This window comes from Kogia breviceps, chromosome 2 (genome assembly GCF_026419965.1).
Source record: "Kogia breviceps isolate mKogBre1 chromosome 2, mKogBre1 haplotype 1, whole genome shotgun sequence".
NCBI lineage: Eukaryota > Metazoa > Chordata > Mammalia > Artiodactyla > Physeteridae > Kogia > Kogia breviceps.
Genome location: NC_081311.1, coordinates 105,579,789 through 105,601,819, shown reverse-complemented (window position 1 = coordinate 105,601,819; position 22,031 = coordinate 105,579,789).

The window sequence follows — 22,031 nt, the reverse complement described above, 5'->3', positions numbered from 1 at the left end:
ACCTGGTAACAGCTAGTAGTGAGAACACAGTGGAGGTGCGTTGAAAGGTAAAAATTGAGCTAACATGTAATCGGGTAGGCCCACTGATGGGCCTATCTCCCGAGTCGACCAACATCAAAAAGACACAGGCTGGCCATCCTGCACTGCAGCAACATGTACCATAGCCAAGACTTGGAAGAAACCCAAATGTCCATCAACAGAACAATGCACCAAGAAGAAGGGGCCCATGTACACAATGGAATATGAGCCACGGAAAAGCATGGAACAGTGCCGCTGGCACCACCGTAGAAGGATCTAGAGATACTCACCCAAAAGGAAGTACGAAAGAAACCGAAATATAAATATCCTATGACATCACTTAGAGTTGTTACTTAAAAATTGATACCCAAGAAGTCATTTCCAAGAGAAGGCCGTGCATCGATCCAGAAAACCAACTATGCTTAACCAAGTGGAAAGGTGTAAGGAATGTATGAATTTGGATATGGGGGTTTACAGACATGTCCTGATACATATGAAATACATAATCACAAAATACCTAAGGAATACCAAGAGAGGTCGACTCAACACTCTGTAATAACCTACACGGGAAAGGATCCAAAGATGAATAGATCGATACATACATATAATGAACCAGATGCTGTACACCTAGATCACACACCACATTTCTTTATCCAATTGGCTGGGATAATAGATAACAATTAAATTTTAAACAACACACAAGAAGTTAGGAGATATAAGCTCTTGGGGGTTTGCCCTGGCACACTGCACTCTAATTTGCAGCCTACTAACACAATTTGCAGGAAGCCTCTGTTGCAGGAAAACCCATAGTTGGAAATGGAGAAATGCTGCCGCCTTGTGGCCGTTTCCCGCAAGAGCGGCTTTCAACGCATAGCTATGGGTCACTTAACATTCACAAGGACTCAGGCCTCGAAAAGACACCTGCCCTCCAAAAAATGTCCTGAGCCAGGCAGTGGCCAAAAAAAGTCAAAGCAGCCAAATGTGTCCAAGAGATAGTAGGAAGAGGTAAGTTTTACTCACTCTTTCTCAAAAAAAGGAAAATGGAGAAAAGCTCAACATCAGGAATTATCAGACTCCTCTAACCTACAAAAAGCTTTCAACTCACCCAAGTTAACTACCGTCAGCCAAAAGACTACAAACAATAAATGCCGAAGGGGTTTTAGAGAACTCTGTTCCCTCTAGCTGCTGAGGAGATGTCTAGTTGTAACAGCCAATAATGAGAACAGAAAGGAGCTGCGTTTTCAATTAAAAACTGAGCCACCATTCCATCCAGAACACCCACAGCTGAGCCTCTCACCTGAGAAGACACAGGCTGCAAGAGCTGCACTCCACGAGTTTTCACAGTAGCCAAGACACCGAAGCAACCAAAAATGTCCATCAAGAGATGAATGGATAAGAAGAGCTGGTCCGTGTACACAGTGGACTATTAGCCATGGAAAACAAGGAAACACGGCTCTTTGAGGCACCCTAGATGAGCCTAGAGATAATCACAGAACATGAGTTAAGTCGGAAAGCCAAAGACATACCGTATGACATCACTTATAGGCGTTATCTAAGAGCTGACACAAATGAACATATTTCCACAAAGAAAGACACTCACAGACTTAGAAAACAAACTAAGCTTATGTAAAATGAAAGGTGGGGGGAATGGATAAATTAAGACTAGTGTCACCATATGTGTACAAATACATATTAAATACATATATCAAACAGACCGACCATATAGCAAGGGAGGTCACCAGAACACTCTGCAATAATTTACATGGGAAGAGGATCTGTACAAGAATATATATATATATATATATATATATTTTTTTATACATGTATATATATTCATATATATACAAAACGTACAAACGAACCAGATTGTGTACACCTAGGAGCAACAATATTCTAATCATTACCCCGATCAGAAGAATCAAAAGAGAGAACAAGAACTAATGTGACATAAGCTTCTGGGGTTTTTTGCTGGCACATTCCATTCTAATCTACAACCTGGGAACAGGACTTCCAGAAGGGCTCTGCTGCCCTAGTAACCAGATGTGGGAATGTAGCAATGCTGACGCCTTGTGGCCGTTTCCCACAGCAGCAGCTTTAAAGTCAGTGCTAATGGTCACTCAATATTCACACACATTGCAGGCTTGTAAATGACACCTGCCCTCCAAAAAAAAAATCCTGGGGTCGAAAATCGACCAAAAAAGTCAAAAGAGGGCAACCTTCCAAGAAGACAATTTCAAGAGGTTTGTTGTACTCACAGTTTTTTTCTGTTTTTGTTTAACAGAATAAAAAAAGGCGTGGAAAAGTGCTGAACCTTAGGAATTATTAAAGACACGAAAATACACGTTACAAAAACCTATCAGGTCACACCACTCAGAGTGGCCATCAGCAAAACTTCTGCAAACAATAAATGCTGAAGGGGTGCTGAAGAAATGCGTACCCTCGGTTCTAAGTGGGACGTGGTAAGAGCCACTAAGGAAAACACAGTGGAGTTGCCTGGAAAGGGTAAACATTGAGCGACCGTTCAATCAAGCATACCCACTGCTGGGTCTATCACCTGAGAGGATGAGAATCAAAAAGACACGGGCTGGCAATCCTGCAATCCAGCAATGTTTACCATAGCCAACACTTGGAAGCAATGAAAATGTCCATCCACAGAGGAATGCAGAAAGAAGAAGTGGTCCATGTACACAATGGAATAGTACTCCAGTGAAAAGTAGAAATTCCATTTTAAAAACAGATATAAATAACGAGACATCAGCTTCTGGGGATTTCTCCAGACACATTCCACCGTAATTGATAACCGAGGAACATCACTGGCAGGAAAGTCTGTTTCACTAGTTACCAGAGTGGGAAACGCAGAAATGCTGCAGCCCTCTGGCCGTTACCTGGTGCACAAGTACTGGAGGGCTGTCAATGAAACCTGCCCTCAAAATGTCTTGAGGGAGGTACTGGCCAAAATATTTCAAAATGTGGCACATGCTTCAAGAAAAGAATGTGATGAGGTAAGCTACACACACAGTTTGAAGACAAAAAGGACATCCCTGAAAGGTCAATTTCAAGGCTTTATGAGACGCATGCAAATCCAACCACAGAGGTATCGGCTCCCACCAGTCAGAAGAACCCTCAGCAACAAAACTACCAACAATTACTGCTGAAGGGGTTGTGCAGAAGTGCATACCCTCTACGTTAAGTGGGACTTTGCCGCCAGCCGCGGCGGGTCCTCAAAGTGTAGCAACAACCGACGAGAGGGGGTAGGGAACTGAACGCACCAAGGTATGGGATCAGAAGGGCACAAGCAACTGATGGTTGCAAGGCAAGTTTAATAACAAAGCATAGCCATATATATACCCCTGAAGCAGGGAATTTGCTTAGTCACGCCTTATCGGCATCAGCTGGTTGATTGGCTTCTCGGCTTAGTCACACCTTATCAGCATCAGCTGGTTGGTTGGCTTCTCGGCTTCTCCCTCCAAGGCACCAATTTCCCCTCCAGGGTTGCTTTTCCTAGCTGTAGGGAACAACCAGGGACTCCCAGTAACTGAGCAGGTCCCTGGAGCGATTTGGCCAAAGACCATCTCCTTTTCTATGGTCATACCATAAAGTCCAGGATGCATACCAAGGAGAGGACAGTCGGGCCCTGAGGCTTATGAGGGTCTTAATGGCGCCTTCCTCAGAGGGCAATGCTCGCCACAGGACTTAACCTGGTAAGAGGCACTAATGGGAACAGAATGGAAGTGCCTTTACAAGGGAAACACCGAGTTACGATATGATCCAGCAGGCCCACTCCTGGGCCTATAAGCTAAGAAGACAGAAGTGGAAAGACGCAGGCAGGCAAATCTGCATTGCAGGAGTATTACAATAGCCAGGACATGGAAGCAACCAGAAAGTCCATCAACAGATGAGTGGACAAAGAAGAACAGGGACCTGTACAGATGGAATAGTAGCCAAGGAAAACAAGGAAACAATGCCACCAACAGCACCATAGGTGAGTCTAGAGTTAATCACGCAACTTGCAGTAAGTCACAATGCGAAAGATACATATCCCACGGTATCACTTATAGGTGTTCCCTAAAAATTGATATCACTGAAGATATTTCCACAGAGAAAGGCAATCACAGATGCAATAAACAGATTTATGGTTCACCCATGGGCAGGTGTGAGAATTGTGTACATTAGGAAATTGGGTTGAAGAGAGATATACAAACACAGGTGAAATACATAATCACCAAAGGCCTACGGAATACCAAGAGAAGAGTACTCAACATTGTGTCACAAGCTACATGGGAAAAGGATCCAAAGAAGACTAGATGCATGTTTATGTGTAAAAGAGCCACATCCTTCACCCCTACAACAAGCCAAACATTGTAGTCAAACTTGCTGGGAGAAAAAATAAACATTAACTTAAAAAACGAACAAGGAAGTAGTGAGACCCAAACGTAAGGGGCTTTTTCCTGGCACATTCCATTCTAATTGACAACCTAGAATACGACTTCCACGGAGGCTCTGTTGCCCTAGTAACCAGGTTTGGTAAAGGAGACCTGCTGCCGCCTTGTGGCCGTTTCTCAAAACAGCAGCTTTAAACCCAGTGCTAATGGTCGCTTGATATTCAAAATCATTGCAGGCCTATAAATGACACCTGCCCTCAAAAACAATTCTTGGGTCGTAAATCGAGGAAAAAAACTCAAAAGACGTGCACATTTCAAAACGACAATTTCAAGAGGCATATTTGGCGCACATTTTGTCTTCTCTTTCTTTCCTTCTCTTGTGATAAATAAAAGGGCATGGAAAAATGCTCAACATCAGGAATTAATAAAGCCATGCCAATCCAGTCGACAAAAACGTTCACCCACAGTCGTCAGAATGATCATCAGCCACAGAGTCTACAAAGAATAAATGCTCAAGGTGTTTTAGAGAACTCTGTGCCCTCTAGCTGCCGCTGGGACGTAACCTGGTAACAGCTAGTAGTGAGAACACAGTGGAGGTGCGTTGAAAGGTAAAAATTGAGCTAACATGTAATCGGGTAGGCCCACTGATGGGCCTATCTCCCGAGTCGACCAACATCAAAAAGACACAGGCTGGCCATCCTGCACTGCAGCAACATGTACCATAGCCAAGACTTGGAAGAAACCCAAATGTCCATCAACAGAACAATGCACCAAGAAGAAGGGGCCCATGTACACAATGGAATATGAGCCACGGAAAAGCATGGAACAGTGCCGCTGGCACCACCGTAGAAGGATCTAGAGATACTCACCCAAAAGGAAGTACGAAAGAAACCGAAATATAAATATCCTATGACATCACTTAGAGTTGTTACTTAAAAATTGATACCCAAGAAGTCATTTCCAAGAGAAGGCCGTGCATCGATCCAGAAAACCAACTATGCTTAACCAAGTGGAAAGGTGTAAGGAATGTATGAATTTGGATATGGGGGTTTACAGACATGTCCTGATACATATGAAATACATAATCACAAAATACCTAAGGAATACCAAGAGAGGTCGACTCAACACTCTGTAATAACCTACACGGGAAAGGATCCAAAGATGAATCGATCGATACATACATATAATGAACCAGATGCTGTACACCTAGATCACACACCACATTTCTTTATCCAATTGGCTGGGATAATAGATAACAATTAAATTTTAAACAACACACAAGAAGTTAGGAGATATAAGCTCTTGGGGGTTTGCCCTGGCACACTGCACTCTAATTTGCAGCCTACTAACACAATTTGCAGGAAGCCTCTGTTGCAGGAAAACCCATAGTTGGAAATGGAGAAATGCTGCCGCCTTGTGGCCGTTTCCCGCAAGAGCGGCTTTCAACGCATAGCTATGGGTCACTTAACATTCACAAGGACTCAGGCCTCGAAAAGACACCTGCCCTCCAAAAAATGTCCTGAGCCAGGCAGTGGCCAAAAAAAGTCAAAGCAGCCAAATGTGTCCAAGAGATAGTAGGAAGAGGTAAGTTTTACTCACTCTTTCTCAAAAAAAGGAAAATGGAGAAAAGCTCAACATCAGGAATTATCAGACTCCTCTAACCTACAAAAAGCTTTCAACTCACCCAAGTTAACTACCGTCAGCCAAAAGACTACAAACAATAAATGCCGAAGGGGTTTTAGAGAACTCTGTTCCCTCTAGCTGCTGAGGAGATGTCTAGTTGTAACAGCCAATAATGAGAACAGAAAGGAGCTGCGTTTTCAATTAAAAACTGAGCCACCATTCCATCCAGAACACCCACAGCTGAGCCTCTCACCTGAGAAGACACAGGCTGCAAGAGCTGCACTCCACGAGTTTTCACAGTAGCCAAGACACCGAAGCAACCAAAAATGTCCATCAAGAGATGAATGGATAAGAAGAGCTGGTCCGTGTACACAGTGGACTATTAGCCATGGAAAACAAGGAAACACGGCTCTTTGAGGCACCCTAGATGAGCCTAGAGATAATCACAGAACATGAGTTAAGTCGGAAAGCCAAAGACATACCGTATGACATCACTTATAGGCGTTATCTAAGAGCTGACACAAATGAACATATTTCCACAAAGAAAGACACTCACAGACTTAGAAAACAAACTAAGCTTATGTAAAATGAAAGGTGGGGGGAATGGATAAATTAAGATTAGTGTCACCATATGTGTACAAATACATATTAAATACATATATCAAACAGACCGACCATATAGCAAGGGAGGTCACCAGAACACTCTGCAATAATTTACATGGGAAGAGGATCTGTACAAGAATATATATATATATATATATATTTTTTTATACATGTATATATATTCATATATATACAAAACGTACAAACGAACCAGATTGTGTACACCTAGGAGCAACAATATTCTAATCATTACCCCGATCAGAAGAATCAAAAGAGAGAACAAGAACTAATGTGACATAAGCTTCTGGGGTTTTTTGCTGGCACATTCCATTCTAATCTACAACCTGGGAACAGGACTTCCAGAAGGGCTCTGCTGCCCTAGTAACCAGATGTGGGAATGTAGCAATGCTGACGCCTTGTGGCCGTTTCCCACAGCAGCAGCTTTAAAGTCAGTGCTAATGGTCACTCAATATTCACACACATTGCAGGCTTGTAAATGACACCTGCCCTCCAAAAAAAAAAATCCTGGGGTCGAAAATCGACCAAAAAAGTCAAAAGAGGGCAACCTTCCAAGAAGACAATTTCAAGAGGTTTGTTGTACTCACAGTTTTTTTCTGTTTTTGTTTAACAGAATAAAAAAAGGCGTGGAAAAGTGCTGAACCTTAGGAATTATTAAAGACACGAAAATACACGTTACAAAAACCTATCAGGTCACACCACTCAGAGTGGCCATCAGCAAAACTTCTGCAAACAATAAATGCTGAAGGGGTGCTGAAGAAATGCGTACCCTCGGTTCTAAGTGGGACGTGGTAAGAGCCACTAAGGAAAACACAGTGGAGTTGCCTGGAAAGGGTAAACATTGAGCGACCGTTCAATCAAGCATACCCACTGCTCGGTCTATCACCTGAGAGGATGAGAATCAAAAAGACACGGGCTGGCAATGCTGCAATCCAGCAATGTTTACCATAGCCAACACTTGGAAGCAATGAAAATGTCCATCCACAGAGGAATGCAGAAAGAAGAAGTGGTCCATGTACACAATGGAATAGTACTCCAGTGAAAAGTAGAAATTCCATTTTAAAAACAGATATAAATAACGAGACATCAGCTTCTGGGGATTTCTCCAGACACATTCCACCGTAATTGATAACCGAGGAACATCACTGGCAGGAAAGTCTGTTTCACTAGTTACCAGAGTGGGAAACGCAGAAATGCTGCAGCCCTCTGGCCGTTACCTGGTGCACAAGTACTGGAGGGCTGTCAATGAAACCTGCCCTCAAAATGTCTTGAGGGAGGTACTGGCCAAAATATTTCAAAATGTGGCACATGCTTCAAGAAAAGAATGTGATGAGGTAAGCTACACACACAGTTTGAAGACAAAAAGGACATCCCTGAAAGGTCAATTTCAAGGCTTTATGAGACGCATGCAAATCCAACCACAGAGGTATCGGCTCCCACCAGTCAGAAGAACCCTCAGCAACAAAACTACCAACAATTACTGCTGAAGGGGTTGTGCAGAAGTGCATACCCTCTACGTTAAGTGGGACTTTGCCGCCAGCCGCGGCGGGTCCTCAAAGTGTAGCAACAACCGACGAGAGGGGGTAGGGAACTGAACGCACCAAGGTATGGGATCAGAAGGGCACAAGCAACTGATGGTTGCAAGGCAAGTTTAATAACAAAGCATAGCCATATATATACCCCTGAAGCAGGGAATTTGCTTAGTCACGCCTTATCGGCATCAGCTGGTTGATTGGCTTCTCGGCTTAGTCACACCTTATCAGCATCAGCTGGTTGGTTGGCTTCTCGGCTTCTCCCTCCAAGGCACCAATTTCCCCTCCAGGGTTGCTTTTCCTAGCTGTAGGGAACAACCAGGGACTCCCAGTAACTGAGCAGGTCCCTGGAGCGATTTGGCCAAAGACCATCTCCTTTTCTATGGTCATACCATAAAGTCCAGGATGCATACCAAGGAGAGGACAGTCGGGCCCTGAGGCTTATGAGGGTCTTAATGGCGCCTTCCTCAGAGGGCAATGCTCGCCACAGGACTTAACCTGGTAAGAGGCACTAATGGGAACAGAATGGAAGTGCCTTTACAAGGGAAACACCGAGTTATGATATGATCCAGCAGGCCCACTCCTGGGCCTATAAGCTAAGAAGACAGAAGTGGAAAGACGCAGGCAGGCAAATCTGCATTGCAGGAGTATTACAATAGCCAGGACATGGAAGCAACCAGAAAGTCCATCAACAGATGAGTGGACAAAGAAGAACAGGGACCTGTACAGATGGAATAGTAGCCAAGGAAAACAAGGAAACAATGCCACCAACAGCACCATAGGTGAGTCTAGAGTTAATCACGCAACTTGCAGTAAGTCACAATGCGAAAGATACATATCCCACGGTATCACTTATAGGTGTTCCCTAAAAATTGATATCACTGAAGATATTTCCACAGAGAAAGGCAATCACAGATGCAATAAACAGATTTATGGTTCACCCATGGGCAGGTGTGAGAATTGTGTACATTAGGAAATTGGGTTGAAGAGAGATATACAAACACAGGTGAAATACATAATCACCAAAGGCCTACGGAATACCAAGAGAAGAGTACTCAACATTGTGTCACAAGCTACATGGGAAAAGGATCCAAAGAAGACTAGATGCATGTTTATGTGTAAAAGAGCCACATCCTTCACCCCTACAACAAGCCAAACATTGTAGTCAAACTTGCTGGGAGAAAAAATAAACATTAACTTAAAAAACGAACAAGGAAGTAGTGAGACCCAAACGTAAGGGGCTTTTTCCTGGCACATTCCATTCTAATTGACAACCTAGAATAGGACTTCCATGGAGGCTCTGTTGCCCTAGTAACCAGGTTTGGTAAAGGAGACCTGCTGCCGCCTTGTGGCCGTTTCTCAAAACAGCAGCTTTAAACCCAGTGCTAATGGTCGCTTGATATTCAAAATCATTGCAGGCCTATAAATGACACCTGCCCTCAAAAACAATTCTTGGGTCGTAAATCGAGGAAAAAAACTCAAAAGACGTGCACATTTCAAAACGACAATTTCAAGAGGCATATTTCGCGCACATTTTGTCTTCTCTTTCTTTCCTTCTCTTGTGATAAATAAAAGGGCATGGAAAAATGCTCAACATCAGGAATTAATAAAGCCATGCCAATCCAGTCGACAAAAACGTTCACCCACAGTCGTCAGAATGATCATCAGCCACAGAGTCTACAAAGAATAAATGCTCAAGGTGTTTTAGAGAACTCTGTGCCCTCTAGCTGCCGCTGGGACGTAACCTGGTAACAGCTAGTAGTGAGAACACAGTGGAGGTGCGTTGAAAGGTAAAAATTGAGCTAACATGTAATCGGGTAGGCCCACTGATGGGCCTATCTCCCGAGTCGACCAACATCAAAAAGACACAGGCTGGCCATCCTGCACTGCAGCAACATGTACCATAGCCAAGACTTGGAAGAAACCCAAATGTCCATCAACAGAACAATGCACCAAGAAGAAGGGGCCCATGTACACAATGGAATATGAGCCACGGAAAAGCATGGAACAGTGCCGCTGGCACCACCGTAGAAGGATCTAGAGATACTCACCCAAAAGGAAGTACGAAAGAAACCGAAATATAAATATCCTATGACATCACTTAGAGTTGTTACTTAAAAATTGATACCCAAGAAGTCATTTCCAAGAGAAGGCCGTGCATCGATCCAGAAAACCAACTATGCTTAACCAAGTGGAAAGGTGTAAGGAATGTATGAATTTGGATATGGGGGTTTACAGACATGTCCTGATACATATGAAATACATAATCACAAAATACCTAAGGAATACCAAGAGAGGTCGACTCAACACTCTGTAATAACCTACACGGGAAAGGATCCAAAGATGAATAGATCGATACATACATATAATGAACCAGATGCTGTACACCTAGATCACACACCACATTTCTTTATCCAATTGGCTGGGATAATAGATAACAATTAAATTTTAAACAACACACAAGAAGTTAGGAGATATAAGCTCTTGGGGGTTTGCCCTGGCACACTGCACTCTAATTTGCAGCCTACTAACACAATTTGCAGGAAGCCTCTGTTGCAGGAAAACCCATAGTTGGAAATGGAGAAATGCTGCCGCCTTGTGGCCGTTTCCCGCAAGAGCGGCTTTCAACGCATAGCTATGGGTCACTTAACATTCACAAGGACTCAGGCCTCGAAAAGACACCTGCCCTCCAAAAAATGTCCTGAGCCAGGCAGTGGCCAAAAAAAGTCAAAGCAGCCAAATGTGTCCAAGAGATAGTAGGAAGAGGTAAGTTTTACTCACTCTTTCTCAAAAAAAGGAAAATGGAGAAAAGCTCAACATCAGGAATTATCAGACTCCTCTAACCTACAAAAAGCTTTCAACTCACCCAAGTTAACTACCGTCAGCCAAAAGACTACAAACAATAAATGCCGAAGGGGTTTTAGAGAACTCTGTTCCCTCTAGCTGCTGAGGAGATGTCTAGTTGTAACAGCCAATAATGAGAACAGAAAGGAGCTGCGTTTTCAATTAAAAACTGAGCCACCATTCCATCCAGAACACCCACAGCTGAGCCTCTCACCTGAGAAGACACAGGCTGCAAGAGCTGCACTCCACGAGTTTTCACAGTAGCCAAGACACCGAAGCAACCAAAAATGTCCATCAAGAGATGAATGGATAAGAAGAGCTGGTCCGTGTACACAGTGGACTATTAGCCATGGAAAACAAGGAAACACGGCTCTTTGAGGCACCCTAGATGAGCCTAGAGATAATCACAGAACATGAGTTAAGTCGGAAAGCCAAAGACATACCGTATGACATCACTTATAGGCGTTATCTAAGAGCTGACACAAATGAACATATTTCCACAAAGAAAGACACTCACAGACTTAGAAAACAAACTAAGCTTATGTAAAATGAAAGGTGGGGGGAATGGATAAATTAAGATTAGTGTCACCATATGTGTACAAATACATATTAAATACATATATCAAACAGACCGACCATATAGCAAGGGAGGTCACCAGAACACTCTGCAATAATTTACATGGGAAGAGGATCTGTACAAGAATATATATATATATATATATATATATATTTTTATACATGTATATATATTCATATATATACAAAACGTACAAACGAACCAGATTGTGTACACCTAGGAGCAACAATATTCTAATCATTACCCCGATCAGAAGAATCAAAAGAGAGAACAAGAACTAATGTGACATAAGCTTCTGGGGTTTTTTGCTGGCACATTCCATTCTAATCTACAACCTGGGAACAGGACTTCCAGAAGGGCTCTGCTGCCCTAGTAACCAGATGTGGGAATGTAGCAATGCTGACGCCTTGTGGCCGTTTCCCACAGCAGCAGCTTTAAAGTCAGTGCTAATGGTCACTCAATATTCACACACATTGCAGGCTTGTAAATGACACCTGCCCTCCAAAAAAAAAATCCTGGGGTCGAAAATCGACCAAAAAAGTCAAAAGAGGGCAACCTTCCAAGAAGACAATTTCAAGAGGTTTGTTGTACTCACAGTTTTTTTCTGTTTTTGTTTAACAGAATAAAAAAAGGCGTGGAAAAGTGCTGAACCTTAGGAATTATTAAAGACACGAAAATACACGTTACAAAAACCTATCAGGTCACACCACTCAGAGTGGCCATCAGCAAAACTTCTGCAAACAATAAATGCTGAAGGGGTGCTGAAGAAATGCGTACCCTCGGTTCTAAGTGGGACGTGGTAAGAGCCACTAAGGAAAACACAGTGGAGTTGCCTGGAAAGGGTAAACATTGAGCGACCGTTCAATCAAGCATACCCACTGCTGGGTCTATCACCTGAGAGGATGAGAATCAAAAAGACACGGGCTGGCAATGCTGCAATCCAGCAATGTTTACCATAGCCAACACTTGGAAGCAATGAAAATGTCCATCCACAGAGGAATGCAGAAAGAAGAAGTGGTCCATGTACACAATGGAATAGTACTCCAGTGAAAAGTAGAAATTCCATTTTAAAAACAGATATAAATAACGAGACATCAGCTTCTGGGGATTTCTCCAGACACATTCCACCGTAATTGATAACCGAGGAACATCACTGGCAGGAAAGTCTGTTTCACTAGTTACCAGAGTGGGAAACGCAGAAATGCTGCAGCCCTCTGGCCGTTACCTGGTGCACAAGTACTGGAGGGCTGTCAATGAAACCTGCCCTCAAAATGTCTTGAGGGAGGTACTGGCCAAAATATTTCAAAATGTGGCACATGCTTCAAGAAAAGAATGTGATGAGGTAAGCTACACACACAGTTTGAAGACAAAAAGGACATCCCTGAAAGGTCAATTTCAAGGCTTTATGAGACGCATGCAAATCCAACCACAGAGGTATCGGCTCCCACCAGTCAGAAGAACCCTCAGCAACAAAACTACCAACAATTACTGCTGAAGGGGTTGTGCAGAAGTGCATACCCTCTACGTTAAGTGGGACTTTGCCGCCAGCCGCGGCGGGTCCTCAAAGTGTAGCAACAACCGACGAGAGGGGGTAGGGAACTGAACGCACCAAGGTATGGGATCAGAAGGGCACAAGCAACTGATGGTTGCAAGGCAAGTTTAATAACAAAGCATAGCCATATATATACCCCTGAAGCAGGGAATTTGCTTAGTCACGCCTTATCGGCATCAGCTGGTTGATTGGCTTCTCGGCTTAGTCACACCTTATCAGCATCAGCTGGTTGGTTGGCTTCTCGGCTTCTCCCTCCAAGGCACCAATTTCCCCTCCAGGGTTGCTTTTCCTAGCTGTAGGGAACAACCAGGGACTCCCAGTAACTGAGCAGGTCCCTGGAGCGATTTGGCCAAAGACCATCTCCTTTTCTATGGTCATACCATAAAGTCCAGGATGCATACCAAGGAGAGGACAGTCGGGCCCTGAGGCTTATGAGGGTCTTAATGGCGCCTTCCTCAGAGGGCAATGCTCGCCACAGGACTTAACCTGGTAAGAGGCACTAATGGGAACAGAATGGAAGTGCCTTTACAAGGGAAACACCGAGTTACGATATGATCCAGCAGGCCCACTCCTGGGCCTATAAGCTAAGAAGACAGAAGTGGAAAGACGCAGGCAGGCAAATCTGCATTGCAGGAGTATTACAATAGCCAGGACATGGAAGCAACCAGAAAGTCCATCAACAGATGAGTGGACAAAGAAGAACAGGGACCTGTACAGATGGAATAGTAGCCAAGGAAAACAAGGAAACAATGCCACCAACAGCACCATAGGTGAGTCTAGAGTTAATCACGCAACTTGCAGTAAGTCACAATGCGAAAGATACATATCCCACGGTATCACTTATAGGTGTTCCCTAAAAATTGATATCACTGAAGATATTTCCACAGAGAAAGGCAATCACAGATGCAATAAACAGATTTATGGTTCACCCATGGGCAGGTGTGAGAATTGTGTACATTAGGAAATTGGGTTGAAGAGAGATATACAAACACAGGTGAAATACATAATCACCAAAGGCCTACGGAATACCAAGAGAAGAGTACTCAACATTGTGTCACAAGCTACATGGGAAAAGGATCCAAAGAAGACTAGATGCATGTTTATGTGTAAAAGAGCCACATCCTTCACCCCTACAACAAGCCAAACATTGTAGTCAAACTTGCTGGGAGAAAAAATAAACATTAACTTAAAAAACGAACAAGGAAGTAGTGAGACCCAAACGTAAGGGGCTTTTTCCTGGCACATTCCATTCTAATTGACAACCTAGAATAGGACTTCCACGGAGGCTCTGTTGCCCTAGTAACCAGGTTTGGTAAAGGAGACCTGCTGCCGCCTTGTGGCCGTTTCTCAAAACAGCAGCTTTAAACCCAGTGCTAATGGTCGCTTGATATTCAAAATCATTGCAGGCCTATAAATGACACCTGCCCTCAAAAACAATTCTTGGGTCGTAAATCGAGGAAAAAAACTCAAAAGACGTGCACATTTCAAAACGACAATTTCAAGAGGCATATTTGGCGCACATTTTGTCTTCTCTTTCTTTCCTTCTCTTGTGATAAATAAAAGGGCATGGAAAAATGCTCAACATCAGGAATTAATAAAGCCATGCCAATCCAGTCGACAAAAACGTTCACCCACAGTCGTCAGAATGATCATCAGCCACAGAGTCTACAAAGAATAAATGCTCAAGGTGTTTTAGAGAACTCTGTGCCCTCTAGCTGCCGCTGGGACGTAACCTGGTAACAGCTAGTAGTGAGAACACAGTGGAGGTGCGTTGAAAGGTAAAAATTGAGCTAACATGTAATCGGGTAGGCCCACTGATGGGCCTATCTCCCGAGTAGACCAAAATCAAAAAGACACAGGCTGGCCATCCTGCACTGCAGCAACATGTACCATAGCCAAGACTTGGAAGAAACCCAAATGTCCATCAACAGAACAATGCACCAAGAAGAAGGGGCCCATGTACACAATGGAATATGAGCCACGGAAAAGCATGGAACAGTGCCGCTGGCACCACCGTAGAAGGATCTAGAGATACTCACCCAAAAGGAAGTACGAAAGAAACCGAAATATAAATATCCTATGACATCACTTAGAGTTGTTACTTAAAAATTGATACCCAAGAAGTCATTTCCAAGAGAAGGCCGTGCATCGATCCAGAAAACCAACTATGCTTAACCAAGTGGAAAGGTGTAAGGAATGTATGAATTTGGATATGGGGGTTTACAGACATGTCCTGATACATATGAAATACATAATCACAAAATACCTAAGGAATACCAAGAGAGGTCGACTCAACACTCTGTAATAACCTACACGGGAAAGGATCCAAAGATGAATCGATCGATACATACATATAATGAACCAGATGCTGTACACCTAGATCACACACCACATTTCTTTATCCAATTGGCTGGGATAATAGATAACAATTAAATTTTAAACAACACACAAGAAGTTAGGAGATATAAGCTCTTGGGGGTTTGCCCTGGCACACTGCACTCTAATTTGCAGCCTACTAACACAATTTGCAGGAAGCCTCTGTTGCAGGAAAACCCATAGTTGGAAATGGAGAAATGCTGCCGCCTTGTGGCCGTTTCCCGCAAGAGCGGCTTTCAACGCATAGCTATGGGTCACTTAACATTCACAAGGACTCAGGCCTCGAAAAGACACCTGCCCTCCAAAAAATGTCCTGAGCCAGGCAGTGGCCAAAAAAAGTCAAAGCAGCCAAATGTGTCCAAGAGATAGTAGGAAGAGGTAAGTTTTACTCACTCTTTCTCAAAAAAAGGAAAATGGAGAAAAGCTCAACATCAGGAATTATCAGACTCCTCTAACCTACAAAAAGCTTTCAACTCACCCAAGTTAACTACCGTCAGCCAAAAGACTACAAACAATAAATGCCGAAGGGGTTTTAGAGAACTCTGTTCCCTCTAGCTGCTGAGGAGATGTCTAGTTGTAACAGCCAATAATGAGAACAGAAAGGAGCTGCGTTTTCAATTAAAAACTGAGCCACCATTCCATCCAGAACACCCACAGCTGAGCCTCTCACCTGAGAAGACACAGGCTGCAAGAGCTGCACTCCACGAGTTTTCACAGTAGCCAAGACACCGAAGCAACCAAAAATGTCCATCAAGAGATGAATGGATAAGAAGAGCTGGTCCGTGTACACAGTGGACTATTAGCCATGGAAAACAAGGAAACACGGCTCTTTGAGGCACCCTAGATGAGCCTAGAGATAATCACAGAACATGAGTTAAGTCGGAAAGCCAAAGACATACCGTATGACATCACTTATAGGCGTTATCTAAGAGCTGACACAAATGAACATATTTCCACAAAGAAAGACACTCACAGACTTAGAAAACAAACTAAGCTTATGTAAAATGAAAGGTGGGGGGAATGGATAAATTAAGATTAGTGTCACCATATGTGTACAAATACATATTAAATACATATATCAAACAGACCGACCATATAGCAAGGGAGGTCACCAGAACACTCTGCAATAATTTACATGGGAAGAGGATCTGTACAAGAATATATATATATATATATATATATATTTTTTTTATACATGTATATATATTCATATATATACAAAACGTACAAACGAACCAGATTGTGTACACCTAGGAGCAACAATATTCTAATCATTACCCCGATCAGAAGAATCAAAAGAGAGAACAAGAACTAATGTGACATAAGCTTCTGGGGTTTTTTGCTGGCACATTCCATTCTAATCTACAACCTGGGAACAGGACTTCCAGAAGGGCTCTGCTGCCCTAGTAACCAGATGTGGGAATGTAGCAATGCTGACGCCTTGTGGCCGTTTCCCACAGCAGCAGCTTTAAAGTCAGTGCTAATGGTCACTCAATATTCACACACATTGCAGGCTTGTAAATGACACCTGCCCTCCAAAAAAAAAATCCTGGGGTCGAAAATCGACCAAAAAAGTCAAAAGAGGGCAACCTTCCAAGAAGACAATTTCAAGAGGTTTGTTGTACTCACAGTTTTTTTCTGTTTTTGTTTAACAGAATAAAAAAAGGCGTGGAAAAGTGCTGAACCTTAGGAATTATTAAAGACACGAAAATACACGTTACAAAAACCTATCAGGTCACACCACTCAGAGTGGCCATCAGCAAAACTTCTGCAAACAATAAATGCTGAAGGGGTGCTGAAGAAATGCGTACCCTCGGTTCTAAGTGGGACGTGGTAAGAGCCACTAAGGAAAACACAGTGGAGTTGCCTGGAAAGGGTAAACATTGAGCGACCGTTCAATCAAGCATACCCACTGCTGGGTCTATCACCTGAGAGGATGAGAATCAAAAAGACACGGGCTGGCAATGCTGCAATCCAGCAATGTTTACCATAGCCAACACTTGGAAGCAATGAAAATGTCCATCCACAGAGGAATGCAGAAAGAAGAAGTGGTCCATGTACACAATGGAATAGTACTCCAGTGAAAAGTAGAAATTCCATTTTAAAAACAGATATAAATAACGAGACATCAGCTTCTGGGGATTTCTCCAGACACATTCCACCGTAATTGATAACCGAGGAACATCACTGGCAGGAAAGTCTGTTTCACTAGTTACCAGAGTGGGAAACGCAGAAATGCTGCAGCCCTCTGGCCGTTACCTGGTGCACAAGTACTGGAGGGCTGTCAATGAAACCTGCCCTCAAAATGTCTTGAGGGAGGTACTGGCCAAAATATTTCAAAATGTGGCACATGCTTCAAGAAAAGAATGTGATGAGGTAAGCTACACACACAGTTTGAAGACAAAAAGGACATCCCTGAAAGGTCAATTTCAAGGCTTTATGAGACGCATGCAAATCCAACCACAGAGGTATCGGCTCCCACCAGTCAGAAGAACCCTCAGCAACAAAACTACCAACAATTACTGCTGAAGGGGTTGTGCAGAAGTGCATACCCTCTACGTTAAGTGGGACTTTGCCGCCAGCCGCGGCGGGTCCTCAAAGTGTAGCAACAACCGACGAGAGGGGGTAGGGAACTGAACGCACCAAGGTATGGGATCAGAAGGGCACAAGCAACTGATGGTTGCAAGGCAAGTTTAATAACAAAGCATAGCCATATATATACCCCTGAAGCAGGGAATTTGCTTAGTCACTCCTTATCGGCATCAGCTGGTTGATTGGCTTCTCGGCTTAGTCACACCTTATCAGCATCAGCTGGTTGGTTGGCTTCTCGGCTTCTCCCTCCAAGGCACCAATTTCCCCTCCAGGGTTGCTTTTCCTAGCTGTAGGGAACAACCAGGGACTCCCAGTAACTGAGCAGGTCCCTGGAGCGATTTGGCCAAAGACCATCTCCTTTTCTATGGTCATACCATAAAGTCCAGGATGCATACCAAGGAGAGGACAGTCGGGCCCTGAGGCTTATGAGGGTCTTAATGGCGCCTTCCTCAGAGGGCAATGCTCGCCACAGGACTTAACCTGGTAAGAGGCACTAATGGGAACAGAATGGAAGTGCCTTTACAAGGGAAACACCGAGTTACGATATGATCCAGCAGGCCCACTCCTGGGCCTATAAGCTAAGAAGACAGAAGTGGAAAGACGCAGGCAGGCAAATCTGCATTGCAGGAGTATTACAATAGCCAGGACATGGAAGCAACCAGAAAGTCCATCAACAGATGAGTGGACAAAGAAGAACAGGGACCTGTACAGATGGAATAGTAGCCAAGGAAAACAAGGAAACAATGCCACCAACAGCACCATAGGTGAGTCTAGAGTTAATCACGCAACTTGCAGTAAGTCACAATGCGAAAGATACATATCCCACGGTATCACTTATAGGTGTTCCCTAAAAATTGATATCACTGAAGATATTTCCACAGAGAAAGGCAATCACAGATGCAATAAACAGATTTATGGTTCACCCATGGGCAGGTGTGAGAATTGTGTACATTAGGAAATTGGGTTGAAGAGAGATATACAAACACAGGTGAAATACATAATCACCAAAGGCCTACGGAATACCAAGAGAAGAGTACTCAACATTGTGTCACAAGCTACATGGGAAAAGGATCCAAAGAAGACTAGATGCATGTTTATGTGTAAAAGAGCCACATCCTTCACCCCTACAACAAGCCAAACATTGTAGTCAAACTTGCTGGGAGAAAAAATAAACATTAACTTAAAAAACGAACAAGGAAGTAGTGAGACCCAAACGTAAGGGGCTTTTTCCTGGCACATTCCATTCTAATTGACAACCTAGAATAGGACTTCCACGGAGGCTCTGTTGCCCTAGTAACCAGGTTTGGTAAAGGAGACCTGCTGCCGCCTTGTGGCCGTTTCTCAAAACAGCAGCTTTAAACCCAGTGCTAATGGTCGCTTGATATTCAAAATCATTGCAGGCCTATAAATGACACCTGCCCTCAAAAACAATTCTTGGGTCGTAAATCGAGGAAAAAAACTCAAAAGACGTGCACATTTCAAAACGACAATTTCAAGAGGCATATTTGGCGCACATTTTGTCTTCTCTTTCTTTCCTTCTCTTGTGATAAATAAAAGGGCATGGAAAAATGCTCAACATCAGGAATTAATAAAGCCATGCCAATCCAGTCGACAAAAACGTTCACCCACAGTCGTCAGAATGATCATCAGCCACAGAGTCTACAAAGAATAAATGCTCAAGGTGTTTTAGAGAACTCTGTGCCCTCTAGCTGCCGCTGGGACGTAACCTGGTAACAGCTAGTAGTGAGAACACAGTGGAGGTGCGTTGAAAGGTAAAAATTGAGCTAACATGTAATCGGGTAGGCCCACTGATGGGCCTATCTCCCGAGTCGACCAACATCAAAAAGACACAGGCTGGCCATCCTGCACTGCAGCAACATGTACCATAGCCAAGACTTGGAAGAAACCCAAATGTCCATCAACAGAACAATGCACCAAGAAGAAGGGGCCCATGTACACAATGGAATATGAGCCACGGAAAAGCATGGAACAGTGCCGCTGGCACCACCGTAGAAGGATCTAGAGATACTCACCCAAAAGGAAGTACGAAAGAAACCGAAATATAAATATCCTATGACATCACTTAGAGTTGTTACTTAAAAATTGATACCCAAGAAGTCATTTCCAAGAGAAGGCCGTGCATCGATCCAGAAAACCAACTATGCTTAACCAAGTGGAAAGGTGTAAGGAATGTATGAATTTGGATATGGGGGTTTACAGACATGTCCTGATACATATGAAATACATAATCACAAAATACCTAAGGAATACCAAGAGAGGTCGACTCAACACTCTGTAATAACCTACACGGGAAAGGATCCAAAGATGAATAGATCGATACATACATATAATGAACCAGATGCTGTACACCTAGATCACACACCACATTTCTTTATCCAATTGGCTGGGATAATAGATAACAATTAAATTTTAAACAACACACAAGAAGTTAGGAGATATAAGCTCTTGGGGGTTTGCCCTGGCACACTGCACTCTAATTTGCAGCCTACTAACACAATTTGCAGGAAGCCTCTGTTGCAGGAAAACCCATAGTTGGAAATGGAGAAATGCTGCCGCCTTGTGGCCGTTTCCCGCAAGAGCGGCTTTCAACGCATAGCTATGGGTCACTTAACATTCACAAGGACTCAGGCCTCGAAAAGACACCTGCCCTCCAAAAAATGTCCTGAGCCAGGCAGTGGCCAAAAAAAGTCAAAGCAGCCAAATGTGTCCAAGAGATAGTAGGAAGAGGTAAGTTTTACTCACTCTTTCTCAAAAAAAGGAAAATGGAGAAAAGCTCAACATCAGGAATTATCAGACTCCTCTAACCTACAAAAAGCTTTCAACTCACCCAAGTTAACTACCGTCAGCCAAAAGACTACAAACAATAAATGCCGAAGGGGTTTTAGAGAACTCTGTTCCCTCTAGCTGCTGAGGAGATGTCTAGTTGTAACAGCCAATAATGAGAACAGAAAGGAGCTGCGTTTTCAATTAAAAACTGAGCCACCATTCCATCCAGAACACCCACAGCTGAGCCTCTCACCTGAGAAGACACAGGCTGCAAGAGCTGCACTCCACGAGTTTTCACAGTAGCCAAGACACCGAAGCAACCAAAAATGTCCATCAAGAGATGAATGGATAAGAAGAGCTGGTCCGTGTACACAGTGGACTATTAGCCATGGAAAACAAGGAAACACGGCTCTTTGAGGCACCCTAGATGAGCCTAGAGATAATCACAGAACATGAGTTAAGTCGGAAAGCCAAAGACATACCGTATGACATCACTTATAGGCGTTATCTAAGAGCTGACACAAATGAACATATTTCCACAAAGAAAGACACTCACAGACTTAGAAAACAAACTAAGCTTACGTAAAATGAAAGGTGGGGGGAATGGATAAATTAAGATTAGTGTCACCATATGTGTACAAATACATATTAAATACATATATCAAACAGACCGACCATATAGCAAGGGAGGTCACCAGAACACTCTGCAATAATTTACATGGGAAGAGGATCTGTACAAGAATATATATATATATATATATATATATATTTTTTTTTATACATGTATATATATTCATATATATACAAAACGTACAAACGAACCAGATTGTGTACACCTAGGAGCAACAATATTCTAATCATTACCCCGATCAGAAGAATCAAAAGAGAGAACAAGAACTAATGTGACATAAGCTTCTGGGGTTTTTTGCTGGCACATTCCATTCTAATCTACAACCTGGGAACAGGACTTCCAGAAGGGCTCTGCTGCCCTAGTAACCAGATGTGGGAATGTAGCAATGCTGACGCCTTGTGGCCGTTTCCCACAGCAGCAGCTTTAAAGTCAGTGCTAATGGTCACTCAATATTCACACACATTGCAGGCTTGTAAATGACACCTGCCCTCCAAAA